At 34.0% G+C, this 10,399-nt stretch overlaps 1 protein-coding gene across 14 annotated transcripts in view; it reads right to left on the bottom strand.

Annotated features, from left to right (window-relative positions):
* The window catches only part of TANC2 (tetratricopeptide repeat, ankyrin repeat and coiled-coil containing 2), a 686,196-nt gene that overhangs the window by 196,829 nt on the left and 478,968 nt on the right, over positions 1-10,399 (bottom strand). The gene's annotated exons all lie outside the window — the stretch shown is intronic.

The raw sequence follows: 10,399 nt of genomic DNA, 5'->3' as shown, positions 1-10,399 counted from the left end.
AGTGTCTTTAATCAAGTCACAGGGTATTCAAATTTTCTACTACATGTAGTATCTAGATGGTGATTTAATCTTCCAATGTCTTTCTGCAGGTCTTGGAACAGTTTTCTAATTTTTTTTCTTGCAAGAATGGCATTCACAATTGTCTTTAAGGAATATTCCTAGATAACTTTATCTATATGTCTATAGCATATACTTTTGTACAGATCCTGAATTTTTTTTTTCAGTTTTCATCAAGTATTGTGGGAAAATATATTCCTTTACTCTGGTTATAGGAGATAATAGCTTTTTCAAACTTATTAGCAGAATTATTCAAACTATAATATTTTGATATATTAGTTGATATATTATTGATGTATGAGTATATTAGTTAGATTTGGACCATCAGACTCAAAAGGTGTTTTTAAAAAACTCTATTCTAAGTGTGGTACTTCTTCGGAACTATTTGAAACACTGGTGTTATTTTTTTTTCCATCTCTTCTCATTATTAGGAAAACTTTCCGAGACTGCGAGGATATCATTGACAAAAAACTGTATGAAGTTCTTGCCTATAACTAATAAGATCTGTTCATGCTTGTTTATGACAATGGTCAGTGCCAACAGCACTAAAGTTTTTATGGCAGATAGAGTACTGGTAGTGAGTGTGTGTGTGTGTGTGTGTGTGTGCATGTGCGCGCATGCGCACATATGTAATATGTGAGATTCTAGAGGGCAATTGGAATTATGCCCAAGGGTTATAAAAGAATGCATGCCTTTTGATACATTAATAACACTATTACTAGGTCTGTATCCCAAAGAGATTAAAATAACAGGAGAGGACCTGTTTGTACAAAAATATTTATAGATGCATTTTTTTTTTTGTGGTGGCAAAGAATTGGAAACTAAAAGGATATCCCTCATTTGGGGAATGGTTGAACAAAATGATTTCAGAAAGATCTGGAAAGGCCTATGTGAACTGATGCAGAGTGAAATAAATAGAACCAGGAGAACATTATACACAGTAACTAAAATATTGTGGAATGATCAAATGTAATAAACTTTGCTACTAACAGCAATACAATGATCCAGGACAATTCTGAGGGACTTATGAAAAAGAATGCTATCCACCTTCAGAGAAAGAAGTGTGTGAGTAGGAATGCAGATGAAAACATATGATTTATCACTTGTTTATTTGGATATATGATTTGGGGTTTTGGTTTTATAAGATCATTCACTTACAAAAATGAATAATATGGAAATACGTTTTGCAAGATAATATATATATATATGTAATATGAATTGCTTGTCAGCCCTGGGAGGGGATAGGGAATTAGGGAGGGAGACAATATGAATTATATACCTTTGGAAAATTTATGTGGAAATTTGTTATTAAAATAAAATAAGTTAATTAAAAATATGGAGGCACAGTGGAAAATACATACATATATAATATCTAAGAGAGATTATATGTATAAATGCTATATATGTGGCATTTTATGGCTGAGTGCTTTTGTGACAACAGTTCCATAGACAAAATGCATATTATCATCCTCATTTTGTAGACGAGGAATCAGAAAACAGAAATAAGAGAACTGAAATGACTTGTTCATAGTCATCTAGGTAGAAACTGTCAAAACCAGGACTTAAATCCAAGGCTTTTTTTCCCCTACTGCATAAGAAGACTTTTCCATTATATAATCAAATTTTAATATAACTAAAGAATTTATATATCCTTTTAGAATCTGCTATTTAGGATTACTACTGTAACTGTAAGATTCTAAGGCAAGAAAATACCTTCTTCTATAATGCTCCTGGGTTGGCATCTTTGATACTTTCAGAAGTTGCTGAGATTCTACAAATAAAACTAAGTAATAATAATAAGTTATATGTTGCAAATATTATATGTCCTCAAAAATATTTGCTAACATGAAGAATTCCACCCTGTTCTATGTTAAATACAATTTTGTAAATAAATCACATTTTGGGAGCAGCTGGGTGGCTGAGTGGATTGAGAGCCAGGCCTAGAGATGGGAGGTCCTAGGTTCATTTAAATATATATTTTTAAGTTGAACCTCATGATTTCTAGGATGGAAACTGTCCAGCAAAGCAGATCAATATGTTATTTATAATCTTTGAGAATTATTTGGGAGCACCAAGATATTAAATGACATACACATACCTGTACACATTAGGTACTTAATAAATATCTGTTGAATTTAGGGAAGTCACTCTGTCTTAACAGTCAATCTTGAGGGTCTGTTCCATATGAAGGCCTATTCCAAGGTTTGGGCCAATTCTGGTAGTTCAGGAAAACTGCAATAGCTTATTAGTTCCAAAAGCCACTGGGGATTCCAAGGTAAATTTGATCTTTGGGCTATGGTTTAAAGACATTGCAGGAAGACTAATTGGTTGCTTTGACACTAATTTAAAAAAATGGAGAACTGTGAACATAGTTCTAAGCAGTTTACTCACAAGTAAACAGTGATTTTCTCTGGGAAATTCCCAGTAGACTATGGTCATTGCTCAACTTTAAACTAGTCATGCTTGGAACCAATTCAAACTTACAAGGCTTGAGATTTTACCTACATTTACTTTATTTCATTATGCATTCAAAGTCCCAGACTTTAATTAAATTTGACAAATAAAAATACTAGTTCCTTCCACATACTTTGGAGAAACGAATGCTCAAGCTCTATACTTGTCACTACAGTGATTTTTAATCCCGTGACATACTAAGAATTCTAATTTCTAAGTATGTCAGGTCACAGTGTACTGGTTTCTTTGCAGGTGCATTCCTTTGCCATTTTCTGAACAATGACTTCTGTACTTCTAAACAAACAAACAAAAACCCCTAAACAATGTAGAGTCTGGGAGCACATTAGCTCACTTGACTGAAGCCTAATTTAATTTGGTTCTAAGGTTTGGAGACTTAGCTGCTCTGTAGTTCCTGGCTCACACATAAGCTGAGATGAGTGAACAGGAAGCTAGAATTTATGTAAAATTCTGTTTTTCAGTTTTCTTTCATGTAAAATGTCTAACTTGTTGTTGTTGTTCAGGCTACATGTACAATTTTTTGTGAATCTATTTGTAGTATTCTTGGCAAGGATACTAGAGGGGGTTACCATTTCCCTCTCCAGCTTACTTTATAGATGAGAAGACTGAGGCAAACAGGGGTAAATGACATGCCCTCGGTTATAAAGCTAGTTTCTGAGGCCAGATTTGAACTCAAGTCTCCCTGACTCTAGACCTGATACTCTATACACTCTGCCCTCTAGATGACTTATACACCTAAATAGAACATTAATTGCTTTCTTTTTGTGGTCTTCTGCTCTGTGGTTTGAATTTACTTGTCTTTTCATTAGTCCCTAACCTGAGCTATAAGTTACAAGTCTCTCTACTTTCTCTACCCAAACAAAATTAAGTCTTTTGGCCTAAGACCATGTAATGGCTCTCCTAAATTTAAGTATTTGGAATATAGTAACAGGAAGAAAACTAGTTTCCCCACTGTGAAGAGTGAGTTTATGCGACACTGCAAGATCCTCATGTTGTTTATTTAAACCCAACATAACTGTTATTATATGTAATATACAGCATTCTTATATTCTGGGGGCAGAGAATAAATTGTATAGTTTGCTGTGCCCTCTCCTCTGAACGTGAAGGTGATAAATACAAGTTCAATTACATTAGCTATCTAGATGGAAAATAGCTACTTTCAAGGTCTAAAATCATAAAGAGTGAGAGAACTCACACAAAGAAAAATCTGTTTTTCCTTGTTCCAGAAGTATCTTTTAACTTCCCATCACTTTATGTTCTTTTCCATTATTCTTCTTCCTGTAAACTGTCTTTTTTCCCCTTAACTCTTACTTTGTCTTAGTAATCATTCTAAAATAGAAGAGTGGCAAGGGTTAGGCAATTGGGGCTAAAGTAACTTGCCCAGGGTCACATTGCTAGAAATATCCGAGGCCAGATTTGAACAAAGGTCCTCTTGACTCCAGGCCTGGCTCAGTATTTACTATGCTACCTAACTACCTCAACTTATAAATTGTTCTTAAAGCCCCAGGCTATTTCTTAAATGGATAACAAATAGGCTTGCCTATGTAATGCAACATGACTTATTGGTGATGATTTCCTATGCACCTTCTCTTCAGTGGCACCCAAATAGGGACCCCCCAAAGGCACATTGAGGAGTTTCAGTTAAGAAGAACCTTCCCCCTGTGGCAGAGGATACAGTTGTTGGGCAGGAAGAAATAGTTGGGAGTAAAACCCCAGCCCAACTATTCCAGGGGGCCTCATCCATTGCATCTGTAACTGATCAGATTGTTCTCCTCAAATAATCCACATTTGTCATGCTTCCAGTACATATTCCCAGTATTCAGACCTAAATGTCTATACTCTGCTTCCACCTCAGAAAGCAAAAATTGAAATCAAGCATATATTTACTTCATCGTCATTTGTCTAATTTAAGTAAAAAGGGAGGAAATGTACAAGGCAAAGCCTGAGACCCTTTGAGCACAGCTCTGGGCAGCTAACGCTTGTTATGTATCTCACCTCTCACTTTGAGGCCTGTAGCTTCAAGCTCCCCCTTTTCTTCTCCCCTACCCTGCCCCCACAAGATGTTCCCTACAAAATCACTGATGTATGTATTCCTTAGAACTCTCAGTATAGGCTATTTCACATGATGATTTATCCTTCTATAGAATCTTTGTCTAAAACTCAATGAGGTAAGCAGACTGCATTGTAACCACTTAAGTTCACTCTGTTAATCATTACCTGTTACTGTGCATATGAAAAGTTTGTGCTGGAGTACTAGCTTGTTCTCTCACCCTATAAAAAAGATGTAACTTTCAATAAAGTTGCCTTGCTTGCTATCAGCAACTTTGGCCCTCCTGATCCCATTGTGTTATAAACATTCTTCTTATTGCCTTTGAGGACCCCTGGACACCCTTCTAGTTTTATTCTCTTGGCTCAGGAGTTCAGAAGAAAGGTTTCTTTCTAAACACAAAATGCTTTATTAAAGACTTAATATTGAACAGAAATTCTTTTAAAAATGTTATATTTTTATTTTATTTTAAAAACAAATTTCCACATAAGTTTTCCAAATTTATGATTCAAACTGTCTCCCACCTTCCTCTTGGAGCTGTCAAGCAATTCAATATGACTTACACATGTATTATCATGTAAAACTTATTTCCATATTGTTCATTTTTGTAAGTGAATAATCTTATAAAACCAAAACACTAAAATACATACCCAACTAAACAAATTAAAAACCATATGCTTTCATCTGCATTTCTACTCCAACAGTTCTTTCTCTGGAGATGGAACATTCTTTGTTATAAGTTTATCAGAACTGTCCTGAATCATTGTATTGCTAATGGTAGCCAAGTCTATCACATTTGATCATTCTACAATATTGCTGTAACAGTGTACAATGTTTTCTTGGTTTTGCTTGTTTCATTCTGCTTCAGTTCATGTAGGTCTTTCCAGCTTTTTAAAAAATCATCTGGTTTATCATTCATTACAACACAATAGTATTCTATCACTGTCATATGCCATAATTTGTTCAGCCATTCCTCAATTGAGGGTCATCACTTTAGTTTCCAATTCTTTGCCACCACAAAAAATGCAACTATAAATATTTTCGTAAAAACAGGTCCTTTCCCATTTTTTAACTCTCTTTAGGATACAGAACTAGTGGAGTATTACTAGATCAAAGGGTATGCATTCTATTATATCTCTTTTAGCTATAAAATATGCAGTATTATAGCATAATTCCAAATTGTCCTCCAGAATGATTGGATCAGTTCGTAAACCCACCAATAATATATTAGTGTTCCAATTTTGCCACATCCCCTCCAACATTTATCCTTTTCCTTTACTGACATACTGGCTAGTCTGATAAGTATGAGGTGGTACCTCAGGGTTTTTAAAATCTGCATTTTTTTTAATCAACTGGATTTAGAACATTTTTTAAATATGATTATTGATAGCTTTGATTTCTTCATCTGAAAACTGCCTATTCCTATCCTTGATTTGTCATTTGCAGAATGACTTATATTCTTATAAATCTAACTTAGTTCTTTACATATTTGAGAATGAGACCATTATCAGAGAAATTTGTTATAAAATTTTCCACCCCTCCATTTGTTTCTCTTTTAATCTTGGTTGCATTAAAAAACATTTTTTTAAATGACTGTAGAATTCCTTAACTCACGTCTAGGTAGTACCATCAATGGAATATTAGTATTAAAAATATCTTTTACTAATTGACTAGAAGACAATAGCATCTAATTATGTTAATCGCTATGCAATTAATTCAAGAGTTCAAAATACTAAGGCATCACCCATGCAGAGGTCATGTAGGAGATTGAGGAAAATAAAAATTGAAAAGAGATCCCTATAAATGATGGGGTACTTCAGGATACTCTTATTTGTGTATGGCATTGTACTGGTTGAATTAAGACCCACTCTTAAGACATTGTAGAATCACTTGGACAATTTTTTAAACCATTAAAAAAGTTTGTGATAATCTAAGGAGTAAGAACTACAAGATAAAGAATGCTTATTATCTGGATTATGACATACATTTAAGTGAACAATCTAGAGGGCTTAGTCATCTTTCTCTGTGTGTTGAATAGACATTTCAAAATTGCCTTTAAAGGATTGCAAAATTCCATTAGATAACTATAAACTTTGCCTTGAAACAAGAACTGTCCTTTCGATACTTTCATTCTACTATTACTGTTGTAAGACTAGGGGTCATGAAACAATAAAATCTCAAAAAAAATTTAAAAGAACCAAAATAAAGCATAATACCAAAGAATTTTATGCCCCAAAGAAGATGAGCTATGAAGAAATAGAGCAGTGAATCAGTGGAATACATTAAGTATGGAATACATGGTAGTAGATGACCATAGTAACCTAGTACTTTATAGTTTTAGCTTTTGGAGCAGAACTTATCTTATGACAAAATATCCTGGGAAAACTAGACAGTAGTTTGGCAGAAACTAGGCATAGACCAACATATTACATCATATACCAAAAAAAGGCAAAAATGGATACATGATTTAGACATAAAGGGTTATACCAAGCAAATTAAGAGAGCCTGGAAATTTTAACTGTCTGATTTATGGATAAGGGAAGTTTATAACCAAATAAGAGATAGTTCATAGGAAGCATAACTGGGAATTCTGGTTATATGAAATTAAAAGGGTTTTGAACAAATAAAACTAATGCAGGCAAAACTAGAAGGAAAATAGAAAATTGGGGAATTTTTTTTGTTAAGTTTTTCAGGGCCAGATTTATAAAAATAAGAGCAATTTTCCAACTGATAAGTGGTCAATGGAGAGGAACTGATATTTTTCAGAATAAATCAAAGCTATTAATAGTCACATGAAAAAATGACCTAAATTAGAGAAATAGAAATCAAAACAATTCTGAGGCACCATTTCATATCTATCAGATTGGCTAATATGATAGAATAGAAAACTGATAAATATTGGAGAGGTTGTGGCAAAATTGGAACTAATGCACTGTTTGTGGAATTGTAAACTGATCTAATTATCCTGGAGAATAATTTGGAACTATGTCCAAACGGCTATAAAACTTGACTCAGCAATAACATTACTAGGTCTATATTGCAGAGATCAAAGAAAAAAGAAAAAGACCTATTGCACATGTGTGAAATTAATATAAATTATACCACTCTTTCTTCTTTTGAAAACTCATTTTGGTCAGCTTCAGCCCCATACTTTGATTGGTTGTGTATGCCTATTCTGGGAGTTTACCAGAGGCCGCATGACTCCGTGGTGTCCTAGAAGATGCTTGCCATTTGTCACCCACTACTCTTGACTGGCTTTTTAATGAGGCTGAGGTTAATTCTGTTTAATCAGAGAGACCCAGAAGAAGTGACATTACTGAAGATTTTAATAGAGGGGTTTTAGGAAGGAGAGCTCTCTTGATCTGGAGACATTCTTGGTACAGTTGCTTTTGGCTAGCAAATAGAAGAAACAAGCCCTTCAAACTCAGGTTAGGCTCAGCCAAGTCATTATGCTGAATCTGACTTTCCTCTCTTACATGTGACTATATCTTTCTTCTACTTTTACTTCCACTTTTACTATCTAATAAATAATTATAAATTTATATGCAGTCTCCACAGAATTTTAATATAACATATAAAACTACTTATAACAACACCTTTTTGTGGGTGCAAAGAAATGGAAATTGAGAGAATGTCCATTGGGGGATGGCTGAACTGTGGTATATATTTATGAAGGAATACTATTATGTTATAAGAAATGATAAGCAGAATAATTTCAGAAAAATTTGAGAAGACTATTATGAACTGATACAAAGTGAAATGAAAAAAACCAGGAAACCATTGTACACATAAACAGCAATTAAAGATGATTAACTGTGGACATTGTGAAGATTGGATTTAGCTCTCTCCTGATTGTAACAATGAAGGTACTTAGCTCTTCTTTATTGTGAAGATTAAATTGTAATCCCTTGTCTATTTTTAGATTTTAATACCCAAAGTATAAACCCAGTTCTTAAAGTAGATCTACCCATTTTAACCACAAAAAGGTATGAACTAACTACAAAAAGGTGTGAACTAACAACAAAAAGGTATGAACACTCATTCCATACATTAAGTGGGAGGTCTGTGACCCATGTGTGAAAGAGTGGGCAGTCCTGGAAAAGAGTATCTGCTGTGATTGGTAGACATAAAGTTTAGGGGAGGTGACACAAGAGAAAAAGGTCTTTAAATAGTGGAAACAGAGACACACAGAGATCATCCGTCATTCTGGCTTGGACTGAAATCATCATTCAGTCACTCGGAGTTGGACTGGAAATGACTCACTCGGACTTGGAGTCAAGACTGACACTTGAGGAGAGACTAGAAGATAGACACTCAGATTTGGAGTAAAGACAGTTGGCTGTGGAACGGAGCCCTGGAGGAGTTTGTGCAGGAGCCCTCAGACTGCTTTCTGTTTAGATGGTCACCTTGGTGAGTATAAAGGCTGACTTTTTTCCTTGCCCTTTCTGGAGGGGTGAACCTGTGAGAAAGGCTCATCACCTTAAGACTCCTTTTCCCTGACTGATGCCTTAGAATTTCTAACTGGTTCAGAGGAAGCGCTCTCTCTCTCTCTCTCTCTCTCTCTCTCTCTCTCTCTCTCTCTCTCTCTCTCTCTCTCTCTCTCTCTCTCTATATATATATATATATATATATATATACATATATATATATCTTCCTCTATTTTAAAATAAACTACCATAATTCTATTTACTTGAGTAATTTATTTTGGGATTTAGAAATTAAATCCCTGGTGACCACCAATTTAATATTCAGTCCAACCATAAAATCTAACAACACCTTAGTTATACTGAGCAATACAATAATCCAAGACAATTTCAATGGACTCACGATGAAGAATGCTATAAATCACCACAGGGAGAAAACTGATAAACTCTGAGTGCAGACTGAAGTTTACATTTTTCATTTTCTTTATGTTTCTTGCTTTTGAATTTTTTGTAATGTGAATAATGTGGAAATATGTTTAAATGGCTTTTCATTGATATCAGATTGCTTGCCTCTTCAATGGGTGGTAGAAGGGCTAGAGGAAGAGAAAATTTCTATTAAAATTTTTTTAAATCAATGTTAAAAAATAAATACATATCTCCTTCCAAAAAAAAATTATATGACCTAAGATACCACTACTTAGGCCTATGCCCCAAAAGATTAAAAAAGGGAAATTATCAATATGCACATTTATACATTCATAATAACTCTTTCTATTTAAAAAAGGAACTAGAAACAAATGAAGGATTCTATCAATTGATGAATTTCTGAAAAAAAGAAATATGAATGGAATAGGATATTATATAAGAAATTATGTTTTCAGAGGAGCTCATGAAAACCTGAACTGTTTCACAGTGAAGTAAACAGAATCAGGAGAACAATTTATATAGTAACAAAGAGTATAAAGAAAAATAACTTTCCAAGTCTTCAGAATTGGAAGCATGTTATAAGGATTTAAGTTTTTCTTTGTTCTTTTTGCTTTTTTTGGGGGGGGAATGTAGGGAAGAGGGGATCTATAGATAGCACAGAGAAAGAAAAAAGGAACAAGAGAAGGTAGGAGGGAGAAAAAACAAAGAAAGGAAGGAAAAGGAAGAAAAGATGGTCATATTGAAGTATTTTGAAAAAAGACAGAAGGGAACAGAAGAAATTTCAAAAGGAAAATATTAGTAAGACAACTTTGAAAATAATATACAGAGACTAAAGATATAAAAATAGACATTTTCTCATGATCCCTTGAATCTTTTCAAAATAGAAATTATGTGCAAGAGACAAAGCAATTTCAGCTATCTCCTCAGACTAAAATTAGATAAAAGCTCAGTGAAATTACATAATAATATCTAT

This window comes from Monodelphis domestica, chromosome 2 (genome assembly GCF_027887165.1).
Source record: "Monodelphis domestica isolate mMonDom1 chromosome 2, mMonDom1.pri, whole genome shotgun sequence".
Classification (NCBI taxonomy): Eukaryota; Metazoa; Chordata; class Mammalia; order Didelphimorphia; family Didelphidae; genus Monodelphis; species Monodelphis domestica.
Note: the sequence above shows the minus strand (reverse complement) of the source record. Positions and strands in the feature narration are given on the sequence as shown.